The sequence below is a fragment of the Pteropus alecto genome, unplaced genomic scaffold, assembly GCF_000325575.1.
Source record: "Pteropus alecto unplaced genomic scaffold, ASM32557v1 scaffold70, whole genome shotgun sequence".
Lineage (NCBI taxonomy): Eukaryota > Metazoa > Chordata > Mammalia > Chiroptera > Pteropodidae > Pteropus > Pteropus alecto.
The window spans coordinates 677,880-700,351 of NW_006431912.1; the positions used below are offsets into that span (position 1 = coordinate 677,880).

Genomic DNA, 22,472 nt, shown 5'->3' on the forward strand with positions numbered 1-22,472 from the left:
AGTGCCTAACATATACTAGCACTTAATAAATGTTCATTAAAAAAATGAACTTATGAATACATGAATTAGCTCTTCTGATGAGTTTAAGGAAACCTGTTCTGCATGAGGTTTCCTAGGAAAAACCTGTCAACAAGGCAAGCTTCACACCAGTAACCCATCCAGCAAAGCAGAGACGACATTCTGTCATGGGCAATTGGTGCACTTCCAGGCTTGCTGTGGAGTTATAGGAAAAAAGAGCAAGCCTTTTACTGGTGACACCAAGCTCGTTCAGATGGGGGGAGTTATCTAAGTGGCAAGCAGGGCATGCAGTGGAAATAGAAGGCAGCAAAATCAATTTTGCTTGCTTCTCAGTTTTGCCTCTAGCCTTCCGTGGTCAACCCCCTCACCACTTGTGGGGGCAGGGAAAACCAGCCCCAAGCATCACTAGCCTGGGTTTTAGTGCGTTCATTAAATAGTGAGACCAGTGATCACTCATGGCTGACACATTCAATTAGAAGCTGCACAAATAATTCTCCTCAAGCTGCCCCTTGGCACCTTCTGCTATATCATTTTAAAGTGTGCAGATTCAGCTAAGGACAATAAAGATCACGCTCTGTGTTGCTCATCTAGTATTGCAGGCTGTGATTATTAGGTCCACCCAGAAAGCATAGTTATAAAAGAGTATTGTGTTACTTGATTCACTATTCTTCTTTAGAATCTAGATCTCAAATCAAATCCAGATTCTCTATTTTTAAGAGTGACTGGGGAAGGCAATGAAGGCAATTAAAAGAAAAGTCGGTACTCAGAATGATAAAAATCCCTTCAACCAGCTTTTTAGCTAATAAGACACATCAGCTATTTTCTGATGAACGAAATAATAGCTTCCTCACCCCAGAACTTTGAGGCATTACTTGGGCTGACAATTTATGTCTTCAGGCAACCTCAAAAAAATATCTGAGAGCAGATGGCATTATGATGAGTTCAGGATAAATAAGTACTTAAGGATTATTTGCCATTCTTATATTAAAAAATTAGAGTTTGCATCCCAATTTTGATACAAAATAGTTCCACGGGTATGAGCTGATCACTACTTCCTATGGCCACAGACTTCCCTTACTGGAAAATGAGAAACTAAACTAAAAAAAAATCAATGTTTTTCAAAGAAATGAAGAGCACTGGTTCATGGAGAATTCTATATCATAAAGTAATTAGCAGGAGACCACATTTATCTCTGTAATTGCCTTCTAATTTACCTTTTCCTTACCACATTGATTTTCTGTGTTTTTTTTTTAATTCAAAAAACATTTATTGGATGAGTCCTATAGATCTCATGCTGTGGGTACAGAGATCGAAGTTTAATGTGAGATCGTGTGGGATTTGAATTTATGAGTTGGGCTTTTCAATGTAAATGAAAACCCCTCATAGTTTTCTATAACATAAAGGAAAATTGTGCTCCAAAATATAAGAAACAGAAAACAGAAGCAAAACTCTCTCCTATTTCTTAGAAAGATTTTACCATAAGATGCTGAAACTTATTTCTTTAAATCATTACCTAAACATTTTTGTAGAATATTATACAGCCTCGCAGGCAGATAAATGAACTTAGAATTTGCTCATATTTATTATCGTGAAATGGAAGCATTAAGATGCTAGAGTATTTTTATGCCGTATTTTGATCAGAGTAGGCTAATCATTGTAAAAATTCTCAAATCTGACTAGGTTTATACAATATAATTTCTCAATCGTGTGGAGTCCAATTCTGATTTCCCTGCTGGGCAGATCTCATGAGAAGCCCTCCTTCAACAGTAACTCAAGGACCCAGGGTGCTTCCCTCTTATGGCTCTATCAATCCTCTAACTTCAAGATTTTCCTGTCCTCATTGGAAAAATGATCTCACTCCCAATGCTTAATTACCTCAGCTGTGAATCAAGCATCACTTTCTTTCATATTCTTTTGATAAGAATAAATCACATGGCCCACCTTGCTGAAAAGGGAGCCCAGAAATGTCCTGGCTAGGCAGCTACTTCCTAGCATACAGCTTAGTTGTTCAGACACATTCCTACAGTAAAAGAGCCTGTCTTAATTTCCCTAGGTGCTGTACCACCAACTGGCCCCTTACTACAGTCCAGCGACTAGAGAGTTAATACCTGAAAGGAGGTAGGCTGTAGGTCACTATTCTAGCATGCTCCCTGGGATTATTTCTCATTGCTTGGTGGCATTCTATACTGATTGTTAAATGTTATGTAGATCACACTTTCAATCCAAGTGTCTTTACAAGCTCTATTTTCCAAACTCACTGTCTCTAACTTGCTTGTGGTTACTGACCTCTGATTTCAGATTTTATTCTGTCTTTGGGAGCTCCTTTGGACTTGATAAAAGGTAACTTCCCGAAATTCTCCATCTTCCCTTGACCCTGACTTAACAGCCATGGTCCATCCTTACCTTATTCCATGCCATTCTCCTCCTGAGTGTCCCAACCACCTAAGTGGTGAGTCTGACATTCCAAGGCGCACAGAGTCTTTTTAATTCCCCTCAGCTTTCTGGGTACCTTACTTTCACTCTCCACCAAGCCTAACATAGGCTACTGACTCCTCCTCTCTGCAGTCATCCTCTTAGTCTCCTTCCAACAAATAGATATTTCTATCCCCAGCTCATCAAAATCTGCCCGGTCAATATTACTTTTCCTAGGAGCTGTGAACACTACTAGCTGAAGTAATGAACACATCTCTGCTAAAACATTCTAATGGTCTGCTCATCCCAGACAGCGAGCACATTTGCCTGACAGCTGGAGACTGCTGAAGATAAAGCTTTAGCTCAAAAGGCAGCACTGTCTGTTGTTCTTTCTATAGCAGCGTCAGACTACACTATTCCTCCCTCATCTATGACAGTCCCTGATTTATTCTTTATTTCCTGCATTCCTGACTTCCTGCCTTTCTGTTTATAATTTACAATTTATATGCAAAGGATTTTTGGCATCTGACAATTGCATAATTTTGTTCTCGGAACCCTAATTACATGGATCTAAAACCTCAACTCATGTAGCCAGGGACATTTTAAATGAACAAACATTAAATACTGTCTTTGCACCAGTTCACATTTTCTTAAATATGACATGAGGATTTCTAACTCTGTTTTCCATTCAAATTTAAAATGCAAGATATGTGTTGTGCTGGTGGTTTAGAAAAAAGACAGTTTTTGCTAAGTTCTTAGTAATATAGGCAAGATAACAGAGATCAGAGTCTGGGAAGAAAGAGAGGAAATGATGGAAATAAAATGCGAGAACAAGAGGGGTGGAATTGGGAAAGAAGGCTGGTTATAGCCAGACAATAGAGTAGCAGTCAGGAAAGATTAAGAGAACCAAAAGTAAAATTCTGGTTTTTGGCTAAAGAATGAGGAATAATGAAGGATGGATTTAGCAAGTAATATAGTAACTCTTGTCGAGTAAGGAAAAACCCTAAGTTTCTGATACATGCAATAATTGGCATATGTATGCTAAATATTATCAATTCTGCATTCACATATAATGAAATCTTTTCATACCTCAGTTTATAAGCTTTCATAATTATAGTTTAAAATTATTATAACTAGGGATGCTACTCTTGGAAAAATAAATATGGTCACACTTGTTAAGCTTCTAGTTATTATGGTTTTTGAATTTCACATAGCTGTGTTTCTGCAGATGGTTTGAGTACAGGCATCAAAAACCACGATTCCCCTATGGATTACTGAGAATTGGCCAGGAAATCCCTAAGACCCATTTTGAAAACAACTACGATAATATTCTTGTACATTCCAGTCTAAAAAACTCTAATCTCCAAGATAATGAAAAAAAGAGAAAACTCAGAACTAAAATACAGAATAGCTTTAAATGTTTGGATCAAGCGGGATCACATAGACTATAAGGGATCACTTTTTCTGAGCCTAAACTGAATTGGGTATTTGGTTACACAGGAGCTGAGAAATGTCTTTCCTTTAGTGCTTGCATTGATAATATGTCACTGACATGGGACTGTAGAACTTAAGCAATTGGACCCTACTTAATATCAAATTGTTTCCTATTACTGTGTAACCTGCAGGATCAGCAATAGTAGCAGTAACCTCAATGCTCTGATATAAACTATGTCACATCTTAGGATTGTGAGACTCAAATGTTGGTCTCCACCAGCTCTGGTCTCAGTACCATTGACCACTTGCTTAATCATGACTAACACTGACTACAGTTTTCTAGTTTTCCTATTTTGAATATTTTCTGTCACCATTAAATGAGTCACTATATGAGACTATTAGTAATTCTTTAGATCAGTTTTCTTCAAAGTGACAGGGGTTATGGAGATGCAGATGGTAGAGTAGGTATTCACTCCAAGGGGTACACGAGATAATACATTAGCAGTGAATATTTGAAAATATATTTATGCTTTTAAAATTTATTTTACATTCGTGTTTATATATATGTACAATAGTATATGTATATAACTTACTACATTTATTACTCTGTGTAAAACCATAAAATTATTCATTATAAATAATTTTGATTTTAATTCCAATGCATTCATTTAATTACTAATGCATTCCATAGACAAGTTTTAGCATGTATTTAGCATCTAGCACTATGCCAGGCACTGAGAAGACAATAGTAAACAAGATAAAAACAGCCCTTTATTCAAAACTTACAGTCTACTTGGAGTATGAATTCTCAGGATGACAAATGCTATGTAAGATTGTAGCAGAGAGACCTGGCTTAATCTAGGGGTGAGAGCTGCTGAGGAAGCCTTCTAACTTACTATTCATTTACAGTTTTCTTTTGAAATTGGAATATATTTTATAACATCTTCTAATGAATTGCCCCATAAACTATAGCTTTCAAAATCATTTTATATCCCCTAAGGAATGGAAAGCAATTTTTCTCATAAAACTTAGCTGTACGTTTTGTTTTCTCTGTTGTCTGCTGTAGAGGTGAAATCATTATCTGAGTTGCTTAGTCAGAAATGATATCATATCTAAGGTTAGAACAGAGCCCAGAGGTTGCCATCATTCCGCTGGGAAATAACAGGAGAGATGCTGTTAATGACACATTGTGAGTTGCATTTCCAAACCTCAGGTGTTGGTATTGGTCCTGGTACGTAAAAACACACACACACACACAGAGTATATATCGAGTAGTTAAGCTTTTTCTTAATAAAGAAGAAACACAAAGAGAGAATGAGATAAATTTGCTGATAAAAATTTATATGAACTTTTAAATATTAAACATCCAAGTCAGATAAAAAATTATTAAATTTTAAATGAAAACAACTTTTAAAAACTACATGTCCTTCAAAAATTAGGTGATATTTTACTTTAAAAATACTATAATAAAAGTGTTATTAATCATTATACTGTGCCTAAAATATAGTTTCTTATATTAGATATCAATCATAAATGTAAATTAAGTCATAAGTATCTTATATGATTATTTTATTTGTATTGCAAACCAGAGGATGAATTGAGAATGAAATATAGTAAATAATGAATACATAGTGAACTTTTTTCTGAATACCAGCCTACCACATAGTTTCTCTCTTTATATATGGTATATTAATTATATGCACTTTTAAAAATATATATAAAATAGTGTTTGTTTGTTTTTCTTTTGCAATGCTCTCTTCATTGTTTCCTATGTTTATTCTTCCATATAAATTTTATTTTGCTTAAAATAGCTTTATTATTTTATAATTATTAAAAATGTTTATTATAAAAAGCTGAGACAGTATACTGTCAAATAAAAGTATAAAAATTGTCAAAAATCTTACCCTGTTCCTATGAGAATATAATTTTTATTACTTTGTAGCATATCCTTCTAGACATCTATACATTAATAAACTTATTGAAATAGGTACACAATCTTATATAAACAGTTATGTTATACATTACTCTTGAATCTGCCATTTTACTCATTCATATTTCATGTATTTTAGATAATATTTCATGTATAATAAGGATTTTAATCTTTGTTATACATATTGCAAATGCTTTTTCCAATATCTCCTTTATTATTCTATTTTTTACAAAAAGTTAAAATGTTTAGAAAGTACTATGCTTCTAGTATTTAAAATGTATTCATTCATGCTTCCTGCTAGTAATTTTATTTTTGCTTCTTACATTTAAATCATTGATTCATATAGAAACTATTCTGGGAACAGATACAGGGATCCAGGTTTATTTTTTTCACACATACTAGCTTGTTGTCCAATTTCATTGGCTGAAATGCAATTTCTTCCCTATTGTTTCTGAATGCCAACATTGTTTTTTCATTATATATTTGGTTAGATTTCTACACGCTTCTTCCATTGATCTCTGTCTAATCCTGTGCTAGTCTCTGGGTTTTAATTACTCCAGCTTTATATGTTTTAATATCTGGAAGGATACTTTCTATATTTATTGTTTATTGTTAGAAATTTTCCTTAATTATTCTTCTAGAAAAACTTCAGAAATCTGTGATAACTTACAAAATTTTACTGGAGTTTTATTTTAGTCACAGTGAACTTATAAACTGATTTGGGGAAAAATTGATAGTTCATAATATTGAGTTATTATAACAAAAATATTAACTTCATTTATTCAGTGTTTTTCATTGCATTCTTCAGTAGAGTTATATAATATCCCTTATATAAGAGCTACACGTTTCTAATCAAATTTATTCCTAGATATTTCAAGATTTTTGTTGTTTGAGTGGGAACTTTACTTTTCATTTATTTGTTTCTTTAGAAAAGCTGTTGATTTTATTGCTTTTTCTAAGGACTTTTTTTGCTGTTATTTAAAATCAATATAGGTGAGCTTTTATTGTAAATCTAAAAGAAAGATTGCAGATCATTGTGCATTATAAGTGTTTTTAATATATTCATAAAATAAGTATACTCAACAAATGTATGGAACTAAAAACAACTTCTCTAAAAAGTAAGTTAAGTTTTACAATATATAAAATTATAAAACACTGATATGAAAGAGTAATATTATATTTATTTACAATTTTAATGATATAAGGAAGAACATTGATTTTGGGAAATATTTCTTGTTAACAAATCAACATCCTCTCAAGAAGCATTATCTTCTGTAGCTTGAAAGACTGACTGAAGAGAAAATGATGGGACGTGATTTGGGGGCATGATTTGAGACCAGATTGTGAAAGATGATCGGAAGTTTGAAATTCGAAGGTAGAAACAATGCACTCTCGTGACTGATTAAAGAAAGAATGAAAGTGAGAGAGGAAAACTGTAAGACTTTTGCTTGGGGAGACCAATGGATGATAGTGTCACTGAACAAGATAAATAATACAGGAGATAACTGAGTTTTGTTTGAGTCACATTAACATGTTGGTAGATGATGACATGGTGATAAGACATATAGTTGGTGATGACCACTGGGGCAGTTGAAAGAGATAGGAACAAAGATTTGAACATCATTCACCTTTAGATCATAGTTGAAACCACAAAAAGATAAATTTTATCCTAATTAAAAAAATTATAGAGTTTTGTGAATATTGAGTAAATCCCACTATCTTCCACTTACCTGTAATCTATTTAGGGCGCCTATTATTCATATCATGCCAGTAGCTTGAAGACCAGACAAAGTGTTTTAGATGAAATGATCCAGTAATGAAACCCTAAACTATAAAAATTTGTATTTTCTGACTTTTCAACTAATGTTTTCTGCACTCGCTTTTCCCTCCTTTTCTGACCTGATTTCTTCTGGTTGCTCTTTTGTTAGATGAGCTGGCTTAGTCTAAGCATTTGATTTTAAAGCTTGGCTCAATTCGAGGGTTTCCAAAGCATTCTTAGATCCAATACTGGACTATAATATGTCATGAAGTATTGCTCGAAGCATGCAGTTTACCTGAAGGAAATAATTTTTAACAACAGATAACAAAAGGGCTTTTCATAGTAAAAGATTTGGGGTTCTTTTCAGGGAACTCAGCAAATTGAAATATATTTTAACTGATAAATAAGAAGAATTTACAAAAGAATTTTATTTTATTCTCCAAGATTCAAATCCAACTTTTCAAATAGGTTTTATGATAGAGTATATAACTGATTATGCTGTTCATCGTTATAATTTAAATGTTTTCAGTCATAAAATCAATTTCTACTAGAGATAGAGCATTTACATAATTAATTAGTTACTTTCCCAATTTTTGAATAAAATCTTCAAATTTAGATGAGAAAATATTTCAGGAATTTATCATTGTAATGGAAAATCATTAGAAGATGAACTGCGTAAAGGAAGTAATAGTGAAATTCCTTCATATTATGTTCTTTCTCTTTCAAAATTGCTTATGAAAAGTCTTTGAATTCATGAGTTTCGAAGAATGCTTAAACTTGTTTTATAGCAATAATTCAGGAGCATTTGTTCATTTATTCTTTCATTCAACAAATATTTATTGAATGCCTACTATGCCCCTCACACTGTCCCAAGGTGGTAGAGATATAAATCAAATTGCCTTAGAGAGTTTATATTCTTGGGGATGAGATTAATTATATTATGTAAAATATATAAATATATTTAATAAAATATATAAATATGACAATAACACATAATTTTTAATAGTGATAAATTACATATATATGCTACGTAATATGTAACATGTCAATTATAAATATATTTAATAAAATATGTAAATATGGAAATGTACACATATAATTTTAGATAGTGATAAATTACACAAATATGCTATGTAATGTATATAACATAATTTATAATATAAATTATGTATTATATGCAGTATGGAGATACAAATTTATAAAATATAAAATATACTATATACTATATAATATAAATTTCTTTAATGATAGGTATTATATGTGTAATAAACCTAGTTTATAAAAAGACCTGAGGGAAATATTTTTTATTAAATAAAAGGCGAAGTCCACTAAAATAAAAGTTAGTTAACTGCATCTCAGAATGATAGTTCCAGGACTAATTAGTGACAGAGGAGGATCACTGGACATCATTGAACACCTAAAAACAGAGAGAAAGAAAAGGAAAGTTTGAGAAGAATACGTGCTTTATACGTGTCTGTTATGTTTCATTATATTAATGAACAGTTTACCTATATCAGCTCATTTAAATCTCTGAACAAAACTCTATGAAATATCATCATCCCCATCTTACTGTTGGACAAACTAAAATGTGGAGAGGCTAAGTGACTTCTCCAATGTCAACCTAGTAAATAAGTGTGAATTTGAGATTTAAACTTTAGCCTGCTTCTATATTCACCAAGATGAGTACTAGAGGAAAGGATTGTGGTTTAAGAATAAGAACTTTACTTTTAAAAATAAGTAGAATATTATTAGCAGCCTACAAAAAAATTACGCCATGTGTAATGTAAAGATTAAAATGTCCCTTATTGGTTGCATCACTTAATTCTTGCTGCCTAACAAATCATGCTAAAGCTTAGTGGCTTAAAACAATGATCTATTTAACTTACTATTCTATGAGTTAACAATTTAGACTCAGCTTGGTGGCTCTCAGTCTTGATTAGATTTTCTCATGCATCTGTGGTCAGCAGAGGGTGGCTCTACTTCTGAGAGCTGACTGGATGTTGGCTGGACATTGAGACAAGAAGGCTCTTAGGCCACGTCATATGCCTTGCTATCCAGTGGGCTAGCCTGGATTTGTTTATATGTTACCTTGCCAGAGTTTCAAGAGAGAAGAAACCATGCAGGGCCTCTAGAGACCTAAACTCAGAACTGGCATATGTTACTTCAGCCATATCTATTGGCCAAAGCAAGTCACTGGGCCAGTGACTTCAAAGGGAGTGGTGGCAGGGTTGGGGGAAGAAATAGCTGCCACCTTTTAGAGAGAAAAGCTGCAAAATCAGATTATGAAAGAGGCATGCAGACATGTAGGTCTGAATGGTTGTAGCTATTTTTGCAGTCTACCACAATTAGGCAAAAAACCCAAATAATTCTCAATAGCGCTATTTCATATACATGCATATGTACATATATAGTATATGTATATAAACAAATAGATTATATAAGTTATATTTCCAGATAATGTGCTTTTATTACAAATGAATAAATTTACTGAATTAAAATTATGCCTCTTTTTTTTGGAAAAGGTAATGACTTTACTGCATATATTTTCCTTGGTCCTTGGGGAATATCCTTTTCAGGCTTTATGTAATCTTTTTCTTCCTTTAGTCCCAGAGAAAAAGAAGCAGTCATCTAATATCTGAGGGCGATGACATGATTTTTTTACTAGATAACATATAGTTTATCCCTAAGGAGTCTGTAGTAGGCAGGAACATTTAGTTATACCATGGGTGCTCATAGTAGAGAACAATTAGTCTACTTTTTCCTTTGGCAGAACCAAGCTTCATTTCCCAGCTGGCTTTTTTATAGAAAAACAAAGACTTTTAAATCTTGCCAATATTAGACTTTCAAAGAAATAATAAAATGAATTCTTTCTCAAGCAGCTACAAATTGGTTCTAATCCCCTGGCCATTGATCTCATGATGATCACCTCTTTCCTTAAGTTCTTAATATCCCAAGATTACCTTGGGATACAAAAAAACAAAAAGAAAACAAACACACAAAATATAATATTCTGTTCCCATCTATGTAAAGTAGATGTGAAACCTATTATAAGATTCCCTAAATCCATGAGATTTTATCAGTCCGTTATAGAAATTCTAATTGTTATACTTCACCTGGGATTTAAAAAGTAAGAGATGATATAGTTCCTGAGACTGACTGTTTCTAAAAGTATAAACTTCTGTCATGGGAAATGAAATATTTATCCCTCTTCAGAACTGTCCCCACCCCTACTCCATGCAGAAACAGCAATAAGATAAGGCTATAAATGGATCTACAAAGATATTTGCCTGAGGTTTCCTGGAGTTGGATCTGTAAATACCAACCACATTTTATCACATAAATCAGATGTGACAAGGAGACTACATTAGTCAGGGTAATTAATGATAACACTATAGACCAACCCTAAAAATCTTAATGACAATGCAGTACACTTTTTTTGTGTGTGGTTATTTCTTTCTCACATCATGGTCTGAAGCAGGTTGGGTAGTTTTTCTGTGCCCCACCTCAAACATCAAGGCCTAGGCTATTTCTACTTTATAAATCCACCAGCCTAGATTGCTTTATTTTTTAACCATGAGGAGAAGCGAGAACATGGAGAAGGAACATACACACTTTTATCTGCAATGGATAGGACTCACTTCCCTCACATTCCATTGGTGAGAATGAGTCATAGGACTCATCTAGAATGGAGGATGCATGGCGTTGGGAGGATGTAGAGGAACACTGACAACATCTGACACAGAGAGATATTCAGAGGAACTTGATTAATATGGTCTATCAAAATTAAAATGTGATAATATTCATGCTCCCTCTAAAATTCATGTCTTATTTCCAAGTCCCATTAAAGTCGTAATTGTATTTTATTTCTTTCATGAAATAAATAATAGAATATTTGTTAGCATGGGAAAGAATAGAATCTAAAGTATACCTTAACGTATAGTCATGTCTCATGGGTTTTTCATTAGACCTTTGCTACCTACAACAAATTATCCTCAGTGAAATAATCAAGTTCAAGAATTGTAAATGAATGCATCAAAATATTATTTGGAATCATGTATCCATATCTTACTTTTATTCCTGCTATATGATTTCTAATATATATATCCAAGTTAATTAGACATGTATTTTTCATTCATAGCGAAACAGTTTATATCAACCCAAAAGAATTATTAATTTTCTGGGACCAAACATTGGCTACTTAAAACCATTTTTTGTGCACATTTTTTCATATTTGCCTTTGTACGCCTGACTAAGCCACTCTAAGAATTCGTGTTAAAGACCGCCCTCCCCCCCGCCGACACACGCACAATTTGAACAAATAGAGCTGCAGCTGATGGATTGAGGAAGCCTTAATCAAAACAGATCTAACTTTGGTCAAACACATGAGATCTGTCTTTCAGTTGGTGACCTGGCTGTATCCATGGATGTTGATGCTTGAGCAGGCAGGGCATTTGTAAGAGAGAAGCCTTTTAGAAAGTTAAAACAATGCTAGTTAACTAAATCCATTAACCCTATTCTTGAGAGTTGCTAATTGATGGAACCCTAGGCTCCAAAATAACACCTCCTGTCACCCCTGCTTCCTCTGAGTGCATGTTCATAGTATATCATGGATGCACAACTGAGGAAAGTATAGACAAAAGAGGAAGAGAACACATGCAAACTGGGATGAAAAGTGGTAAAAGCAAAGAGAAACTAGAATATCAGTCATTTTCCAGCATGAGTAGGAAGATACTTGGCAGAGGCTAATAATCGGGGAGGAAATATTTAACCCTTCCTGCTGCTCTTCCTTTCTCACATTCCAGTTCCCCATTTGATGGAATCACATCCGGAATTATGAGATACTTTTTAGAAAACAGGAAAGATTTTTGCGTTTATTTATTTTTTTTATAGTGACACTTCTGTGAAAAGGGCCCTGGAGGCCTTTGATCCTGCTCTCTTGTTCTGTTTCTGGGTGAAGGAGAAAGAAATCATTTGACTCTGGAAGGGGCAGAATGAGACCTAGGGCAGGGAAAGCAGAGCTCTCTGCTGCCAATTTGCTCAAGATAACAGGAGACAGGCAGAAGGAGGCAGAAATTCAGGGAAGTATCCATGTTTAATAATAAAAATTATAATTGTAGGGTTTTCTGTATGTTGATTCCTCTCATAGACCACATTTAATGGGAATAAAGCTTGCGGCAGATTCAAAATTATTCTTTTTTTTTTTTGGTAGCAAGAGGGAGTGAAGGAAAAATATTCAGTGATATAAATTATATTACTTATAATTTATAAGTAATGATATAAATTATATTACTTATATTCATACTGATTTCATGATAGAGCACCAAGTCAGGCACCTTGATGTTAATTCTCACGACAGCCTCATCAGAAAGGTACAAATAAGACCATCTTTCAGCTGAGAAAATAGGTTAAGTAATTGGTTCAAATGTCATACAGCTTATAAAGAAGAGCTGGGATTTAAATCTAATAAGCTGAATGAATCTCAAAAACATTATGCAGAACAAGCAAGGCCAGATACGAAAGAGCACATACTGTAAGAATCCATTTATAGGAAATCCTAGAACAAAGAACTAAGCTATAGTGATAGAAATCAGATCAGTGGTTTCCTGGGTGAGGGGCTGGAATAGATTGACTTCAAAGTGATATGAGGGAACATTTCTAGGATGATGGATATACGCTATTTCTTGATTGTGTCAGTAGTTATACAAGTGTATATTTCTCAAAACTCATTTGAATTGTATGCAAAAATGAATGTTTTAATAAATTTTGACCCAATAAAGTAATTTTTTAAAGCTGATGATTATACAAGATAGCACATTCTTTCCTTAAGGAGACACTGCCTCAAAGAATCTGTATGTGTCTACATAAGGGAAGATGGGATAGAGAATATTAGAGAAAGAGCCATTTGTGTTTCTTTGGTCTAAATCATCCAAATAAGTACTTCTGCATTTTTCTAGTTAACAATGGAATATTTCACTCTATTTAATTAATAGATACTAATTTTATCTCTAAATGTGCAGAGCACACAGAGTGTAGAATCTAGACATTCTTTTGCTTAATTATTTTTCTCCTTCAAATTAAAAAGAAGACACGTTTTAGGGAATTAAGATATTCAGACGATTGCTTTATTTTGTTCTTATATCTGTAGACATTGTATTTGTAGAGCTAAGATGTCATTGACTAATGCATAGCTTGACCTCAGTAAGAAATGTGGGTTATAAAATTAATATCAGTTCAGATCAAAGGGATAAGAATGGTAGTCTCATCCTTGGGACAAACATTCTCTCCTGTAAACACATGTTACAAAGAAGATTGGATTAAATCTTTCTTATTTATTGGAAAATTAATTTTTTAAAAAAATTAATTGACTTCCTCCTAAGAATTTCAAGTTTAAAATATTAAAACATAACCCAATTTAGTTGGGTGAATTAGACAGGGAAAGATTACCCAAATGTAACTACAGCAGGTCCTAAAATACTATCATTTTGTTCAATATGATTTTGCTATAACGTTGATGGTACTTAGCTCCTGTTTATAACAATTACCCTTTGGGAAAATTGGTTTTGTTATACATTGTTTCCCTTAAAGTTGTAGAACCTATCGATGACATTAAGTGAAGACTTAATATATTAGCTAAAAGTAAATGTCACTTAGGCAAGGACCTGAACAGACACTTCGTCAAAGAAGATATCAAATGGCCAATGGGATATGAGAAGATGCTTAATATCATTAGTTATTAGGGGAATCCAAATTAAAACCACAGTGGGATATCACTACACATCTATTAGAATGCGAAAGTAAAAACAAAAATAAAAAACAACTAAAAGCTGACAATGCCAAGTGCTGACAAGGTTGCAGAGCAACTGAATATGTCATACTGTGCTGGCAGGAATTTGAAATGGTATAGTCACTTTGGAAAACAATTTGACAGCAAAATCATATGGCATTTGTCTTTGACTTATTTCACTTAGTGTAATACCCTCTAGGTACATCCATGTTGTCATAAATGGCAAGACTTCATGTTTTTTATGGCCAGGTAATATTCTATTGTATATATGTACCACATCTTCTTTATCCACTTGTCTATCAATGCACACTTTGGTTACTTCTGTATCTTGGCTATTGTAAATAATGCCATAATAGCATTATTCTTAATAGCCCCAAACTGGAAACAACCCACATATCCTTCAGTGGATGATAGTTAAAAAACTATAGTTCATCCATACCATGGAATACTACTCAGCAAGAAAAAGCAATGGACTATTGATACATGCAACAACCTGAATGAATCTCCAGGGATTTATGCTGAATGAAAAAGTCAGTCCCAAAAGATCATATATCATATGATTCTATTTATATAATATTCTTGAAATAACAAAATATAGAAATAGAGAACAGATTAGTAGCTGTTAGGGGTCAGGGACAGAGGAGGGGGTGGGAAGTGTGTGGCCATAAAAGGGCAACATGAAGCATCCTTGTGGTCTTAGAAATGTTCTGTATCTTGACTATCAATGTCAATTATCTTGATTGTGGTATTGTACTATAGTTTTGTCAGATGCTACCATTGGGGGGCACTGAGGAGACTGTACACAAGATCTCTTTATATTATTCCTTACAACTGCATATGAATCTATTACTATTTCAAAACTTAAAAGTAAAAAATACATCGAATCATATTACTTTCCTCTTCAAAACCATTCATTAGATTTCCATCAAACTCAAAATCAAAAAACTCCTCACTATTGCCTCATAAGACTTATAACCATGTTCTAGCTTGAGGAATGTGACCAGGAGTCTTCCAGGTAGTGTCTGGGAATCCTATTGTTTTCCTGATTTAAAGAAATAAAAGAACAGATGTAGCTGTATAGTGCTTTTTGCCATTTCTATTTCCTCCTTTTCTAGAGTGTGATTGTAAAGCTTGGAAGTGTAGGAGCCATTAGGTATCATTTAATCTTCATGGCAGCCCCATGAGGTATATTGTTCCATTTTACCAAAAGCTTCTTAGGAGAATCAATAGCATTTTAAAAATGCATCTTTAATAATGGCAGTGTAAATTTGCTTGTGTAAATTTGAGTTTTATTTATTATAACCTAGCTTGACTCCTAATATACTATTGACACCTGTTTACAGTGATATCATCCTCTGCATATTATATTGACCTGTAATTATTAGTCTCCACCTCATATTGGGCTCAAATAAGTGAAACTTTTCATAAGAGAAATAGTTTCGATTCTTGTAAAATAGATGTAGACTATGAAGAGACACTGGGTTAAGTAGATATGACTCCAGTGTAGATACTACCATTATATAACATAGCTTACCCATGTACAACCTGAAATTAATATTATATCCCACTGGCACAGATAGTTTCATTAATTTTTTTTATTGCAATTGCCTTCCTTAAAAGCTGATGTATGCTAAGTTGTGTCCCTTCCTTAGAACATTAAGTGGAGCAAATTGACCTGAATCTCAGAGATAAAGGAAGAAATTAGCTTGCCAAGAAATGGTTCACACTATCTAGAATTTATTTGCAACTTGGATATGGGGGCAGAAAGTTAGGAACCTCGAAGGCAAATTGAGGACCTAGTCTTAAATTACATTTTAATATTCTTCTAGAATTCTAGTTAACCTTAAAATAACTGAAGATTTCTTTGGCACTTGAGCATTCCACAAAATTATTACTAAACTCAATAATAATTTTAATGAATCTCACAGCCTAGTCCCCTACATGGAGAGGATCCCATAACTTTACAAAATCAAAGCTTTTGAATCAACATGAAGTATGTGGTTATGAGGCATCATCAGAGTCAAGTCTTAGAATCATTAAATTTTAACACCTCAAGGCATCTAGTTTAATATACCATTTTGTAAGTGAAAACACTTTGGTGAGAGGTGAAAGTCATCCCTGCTAGTATCTAAACCAGGTCCAGTATTAGGGGCTCCTTATTCTTAGTTTGATTCTTTCTAGTCTCCTATGGGTTTCCATGATAGAGTCCCCTAGTATTTTTCTACATTCCAAGTCTCAGCAGATATGTATAATTTTTAATTGTAGTCTCAAGGAACCGATGACTTCAAATTTGTCCTTGTTGAAATTAAATACCCATCCCAAATGAGGTCCCATTTGGTATCATTTCCTCTTATTGAAACAGAGAAAATTCTCCTGTTGAGATGCAGCCCCATGTTCAAAGAGCCTGATGCCAAAGTCACGTCAGACCACACCCAGATGCTGCTGGAACTTGGAGGGAAGTTAGCACAGAGGGATGGGCTTAGCTCACATCCAACCTACTTCCTGACAAGCTCCCTCAGCCCCAAATCTAAGGTACAACTAACAGTGATGCTATAAATTCGAGTTCCAAGATCAACTGGAACCTTTCAGGAGGCAGGAAGACCTAGCTGTTTAAGTACACTGGTTCAGGAGTGAGAATGCCTGGAGTCACATATCAGCTCCACTGATAACTAATTTGATCTCAAGCGAGTGAATTGTCCTTTCTGTGCTTTGGTTTTCTCATCTGCAAAATGGATCTATCATTAACTCCACGGAGTTAAAAAGATCAAATGAGTGAAACATGACAGTGTGATCCCTGCTTGATCCTGGCATTAGAGTTTGTCACTATCCTAAATACTATTCATACAGGCCAGATCGAGGTCTCATTAATGCACATATCCATGTCATCTTTCCAACTATCTCAGTATTCTCAGGACTGGTTTATTTATTTTTATATTTTGGTGGGAGAAGGGAGAATCATAAAATCTTTTGAGAATCTAATGGCAGCTGTCATCATTGCCTCTTCCACTCGCACTACCACCACAAGCATAACCAAACGGCATGCCATCTCAATGGCCCAGGTACCTCTGTTGCCTATTCATGGCCCTCTGGGAAGGCCAGTGATAAAGCCCTCTATTCTAAGCTTATGTACACTTTTTAAAATAAGGCTGTTTCCAAAGGATGGACTTAAAAAAAATTTTTTTTAAACCTTGGCTCAGATATAGTTTGAGAAAAATAATTGCTGAACAACAGCAGTGATTTGTTCTGAACATCTATGGAAAAGACACATATTTTTCCCTTTTTTTGTGATTTTAGACTTCCCAGGCTATGCCGAATGTGTAATATTCTACGTTAGCCAACTCTCTTAAGGACCTGCCAAATTTCAGAGCGGCATTATGTAATTATGCATTTCCAACATAAGAAAAAGTTAAAATGCATATGAAAACATGCCTAAAAAATGTGGAAATGTTATCAAAGACAAATTATGTATTTATCATCTTAAAATCTAGGTAATATATAATTGCAGTTTTTATTTGTTTAAGCAATATGCTGGATGTGTAACTATGTGAAAGTAGTTAAACAGAGGCCTTATGCCTGCTTCGTATGACAGCGTGGGCATTTTTATTTTATTGACCACAATGTAGAAGCTGGCCAGCTTCATGGTCAAAGTTAGAAATCCTGGGTCTCATTTCCACCACTGACTCGGTTTGACCTTGACCTGATGATCAAAATGTGCTCCATGTGCCACATCTATTCAATGTGGAATGACATCTATGAAATCAAATTCATGCTAAAGCTCTGGCCATCATACATTTTTCAAATAGATAGAGCAGAGGAGAGCCAGATTCTAGGAAAAGATTAAACTATATATAATAATTGTTATTTATTGGACTCCACCACCATTCAGTCAGTTATTCAGTTGTTCTTGACTTTACTAGTCTAAGTAATATTTCTATGTACATTCCAAGAATATATTATATGTTAGTATTTAATTTCAATAAACAAATTAGGTTTTTGGAGTTGGGTTTTTTGGGGGTGAGGAGAACTTGGGGATGGGCAAGATTATATTAGAATAGAAAACTATATATTAGAATAGAAAACTTTTAAGGGCGTGTGTTGTATTCTAGGCATTAGGCAAGGTTCTTTGCATGGAGAAATCTATTTAGTGAATAGACTATCTTGATGGAACCCACAACTCTTAAAACATACTCTGTCGATGCTCCTTTCCCTGCCCTTGTGATAATTTGTCAGCTCCCAAGAATTCTCTGATTAGTTTGAGGTTATTAGAGTAATATCACTTTTAGGTATTGGAAAATCTAACCTGATCTAAAACAAAATGTTCATCTGAGATCTAATTCAGAGTTTCTCCCCCTATCAAGTCTGATCCAATTTGGAAAATTGTAGTGGGGAAGTGAGTTTCGTTCCTTTCTTCTCCTCAACAAACCAGTTACATATATATTATTTCCAATCATCTTGATAATCCCTAAAAGTAAGCCTGATTATTCCTGTGTTATAAGAATTAAAACAAACAAACAAACAAAACATAATTTCATAGGATTTGATCCAGGGATGTCTAATTTTAAAGATTATTTCCACTGCTCTATGTTGCCTCTCGAAATTTTAGTTACTCATTTGTTGGGGTGTGGTTTGGGTGGGTAAGGGAAGGGGCTTTGGATTATATTTTCTTACATTATGTTTTCAAGTGAAGACCATCAAAAATTTCTGTTATTTTTAGATACTTTTTGTTTATCTGCCTCCGTTTGGCAAGGCCTGAGAGCATCTCACCTGATTTTGTCTATCATAACTCAGAGGCATTTGGAGTTAATACAAAGAGGGCTCATGACTCCTGATGTAAATGTAGGAGTACTGGCATATGCACACAAGAAATATATAATCAAAGAAATATGTGTATATAGGAATTATTTTATAGATGACACAAATCAATACATTATTAAAGTACATTTAGAGGATTAGAGAACAGGCTGGTGACAGTACAGGCAAATTGTAGAATAGGTAAGTCATTGATTTTGGGAAGGTGCAGAGTTTTGGCCTCTTTCAGAATAAAAACTTACTCCTAATAAAGAGAGCATTTAGACAGAGAACTAAAAAATGGTATATTGGGGTCAGAGTTGAGATTATTTCATGTGATGTGATATGCAGTTGATCCTTGAACAAGTAGGGAGTCAGGAGCACCAACCCCCTCACCTTCTACACAGGTGAAAATACATGTATAACTTCTGACTCCCCAAAACTTAGCTACTGATAGCCTATTGTTGACTGGGAGCTTTGCCGATAACACACACAGTCGAGCTTTGCCGATAACACACGCAGTCGACACATTTTGCATATTATATGTATTATATACTGTATTCTTATAATAAAATAAGCAAGAAAAAAGAAAATGTTAAGAAAGTTATAAGGAAGAGGAAATACAATTACAGTATTTATTGAAAAAAATTCTCAATTTTTTGACCTGGATCCATGCAGGTAAAACCCGTGTTTTCCAAGGGTCAACTGTATGTTATTTAATAAGAATGATGATTATATATGTTCTGTGTGAAATATCTCTGTATTTATTACAAGTAGATTTAGAATTAGAACATAATTTTCCTCATTAGGAAAAATTTTGGAACTTAAGTAGTCATTTGAAAATGTATATCAATGTGTTTTTCAGTAAATCTGGTGAGTCAGAGGTGACACCTCTGCTGGCATCAACATTCTTTTCCTTTTTGATTGAAAGTTCTTTAAGGAATATGGTTGAATATAAACCAACTATTGTCTAATGGATGCTACTTGGAAAATTTTTTTCTTTCTCCTACACAAGAGAAAATAGTGGGAAATGGTGCATGATGCTAAGAAATCATGCTTCCTACTCAATCCATGTGAAAAATATGTGATGACAGTCAAAAAGATCTACAAATGGAGAAGGTACAGAAGCCTGTGTGGTCAATAGAATGAAATAATGAGCTACTTTACATTACAATCCAGTTTCCAATAGCGCAAAATTCAACATGCTGTTATGACACTTTACATTGAATAACGCAGTGTATTTTAAATTCATGGAGACCTTTCCTGAAGGTTACAATGTGTTAGAAGATGTGAAACTTAAGATACCCTAGAAAATAAAGATGTAAAGTATAAGATCTTTAGCTGATCTTTAGAAATTTGAATTCTCTTTGAAGTTAGGGCATATATTGAGATGAAACAACACATTAAAAAAACAAACCTTTACAAATATGTAGTCTGACTTACTCTTGAGTTACATGATAAACAACCAAATGACTTTATGAACTTCCATTTATTTTCTTGGGGTTCAGAAGATTCCTCTGATTTTGTTTCTTAGACCTAGTGGTGAATCCAGCACCTGCGGGATCATACTGAGGTTTTTAAGTTGACCCTAAAAACCTTATCACCACTGTTCATGCATGTCTTTTATTTAGAATAGCTTTCTCATGCTCATCCAACCACAGTTTGCTTCCATATGTACCTTTCTACAGGACTTCTCCATGAAAATGGCTTTGTGTCTATCCCATATCCCAGTAATTTAGGCTCTTTAAGACTAAATTTCAGATGACATGAAATAGCTCTTAAAAAGAGAAATTTTTTTTCTCCAAATCTGATTTTCTTCATCTCTATCAATACTTATTTGGCTAAAACCTTACTTAATTCCCATCTCTGTAATAACACTTTTCGTTAAATACTTTTAAGAGGACGTGGTTCCATAGTGTAGTGGTTAGCACATCTGCTTTACACGCAGAAGGTCCTGGGTTCACACCCCAGTGTAGCCACGGTCCATGGTCTACAGCCATGTCACCCTGAGCAAGCCCGATGTCTGATCTCGGAAGCTAAGCAGGGTTGGGCCTGGTTAGTACTTAGATGGGAGACTACCTAGGAAGACAGGTGCTGTAGGCATAAAAAAAATACACTTTTAAGATTCCTTTGTAAAGACAATTTAAACCTTCTGTATATCATAATTTAAATTTCTGTTTTTTTCTCCCATCTGCTATTTAAATTTTCTCAGCAGAAACCTTGCCATTGCTTCATTTCCACACATGGCAGGCATTCAAGCATAGCAAATTGGAGTCACAGTTACACTGAAATGAGAGGGAAATGTGCTTCCTAACACCCCATCAGCATCTCCTACTAGAGGCCATTTGTCTTTTCTGCCTTTTTTTTTTTTTTAACTTGCCATTTAAGCAAATGACTACCAAAAGAAAGTATCGAAACCCAAATCAGTAGAACCCCAATTATTCTTATATAAATTGTTGGTTTTGATCATTTAAAGTTTAGGATTCCTATTAAAGATATTCCTCATGGTGAATCTAAGTTGAATGTATCTTCTAAGCTTTCAGTGATTCTTTCCTGGCTTTCTAGTTTCCCACTTTAGTGACACCTCTGCTGGCATCAATTTTCTTTTCCAGAAGGTTCTCTTGTGCCGGTTCCTTTCCACTCAGCTCAAGCCCAGCTCTTTTAGCAGGTCCCACAGAATAGCCTTGTGTCCTCAGCCTGTGGCACTGTGAAAGTGCCTGGCACAGCTCTGCTCTTTCCTTTGTTAGGCATCTTGCTCCCATCAACCTTCTGCCTTTAGGATCAATTAGAAGGAAAAGTCCCTGTATTCTCCAAGCCCCAGGAGACCTAGGTTTTCTTTCTGAAAGTTTCTTTGAAGCCTCTTTCAGTTCAGCTCTGTCAAGGAACAAGAAAATTCTACACCACTCTGACAGTCTTCTCTCTAATCTCTAAAGAATCCATTGTCACCCTGAATTCTCTCTCAGCCCTTGTATAGAGTGATGGTCGGTGGTGAGATAATCTTGGCAGAATTTGATATTGATCACTCCCTTTGAAGACTCTGCATAGATAACCTAGAATGGTTAGTATGTGAGGATAGTTGATACTTGTTTCCTCAGCTTTGGACCCTCAGCTGAAATTCCAAAACTGGAAGTTTTTGTTTTACATTCTGGTTTGTTTTGTTTTCCTTTGCTTTAAGATTAAAAAAAAAAAAAAGTACCTAAAATTATCAATGATTTTTTGTTTCTAGATTTTATATTCACTTAGAATTATTTTTCCTGTTTTCTGGGGCCACTGTAACAAATTCTCACAAACTGGGTGACTTGAACAACAGAAATTTATTGTCTCAAAGTTCTGGAGGCAAGAAGTCC

At 34.3% G+C, this 22,472-nt stretch overlaps 1 protein-coding gene and 1 pseudogene across 2 annotated transcripts in view; both read left to right on the forward strand.

The window, feature by feature from the left end:
* Window positions 1-22,472, forward strand: part of RAB3C (RAB3C, member RAS oncogene family) — a 226,851-nt gene that overhangs the window by 47,669 nt on the left and 156,710 nt on the right. The window lies entirely within an intron of this gene.
* Window positions 21,114-21,228, forward strand: LOC112472737 (annotated as a pseudogene).